A 492-nucleotide genomic window follows, 5' to 3' on the forward strand; every position below is an offset into this window, starting at 1 on the left:
GCAGGTTGCCGCATTTCCCTCCCTCCCGCCGGCCGTGCGCGGCCGCGAGTGACGTCAGAGCGCGGGGTGGCCAATGAGCTGCCGAGTTATTTATAGCCGAGAGTTAAAGGCTCGGAGTTTGCCTAGCAACAGTCGGCGGAGGCTCCCGTGAGAACGGCTCCGGGCTGAGCTCCGCCAACAAAGGGCGGCCGGGCCGGGGCGCTCCGCTCCGCGTCAGGCGGGGGGATGCGCGATGCTGCGGGGCGAGTTCAAAAAATAACAGCCGTGAAAGCATTAAAGCACCGAAAAATAATCACAATAAAAAGAATGAAAATAAAGTAAAAATTAGGGAGGGGGGAAAAAAAACAAAACAAAAAATCCACAATAAGCGAAGGCACCGCTCCCCACACCCCGCGACCCCCGGCAGTACGTACCATGGCCTGCTCGATCTTGTTGTCGATGGCTACCACGCTCGCACCGGAGGAGCTGCGGGAGACACAGAGAGAAGCGCAC

General features: G+C 58.5%; 1 pseudogene; it reads right to left on the reverse strand.

The window, feature by feature from the left end:
• Window positions 1–122: 122 nt before the first annotated feature.
• The window catches only part of LOC104917520, a 671-nt pseudogene continuing 301 nt past the window's right edge, over window positions 123–492 (reverse strand).

The sequence above is a fragment of the Meleagris gallopavo genome, chromosome 1, assembly GCF_000146605.3.
Source record: "Meleagris gallopavo isolate NT-WF06-2002-E0010 breed Aviagen turkey brand Nicholas breeding stock chromosome 1, Turkey_5.1, whole genome shotgun sequence".
Classification (NCBI taxonomy): Eukaryota; Metazoa; Chordata; class Aves; order Galliformes; family Phasianidae; genus Meleagris; species Meleagris gallopavo.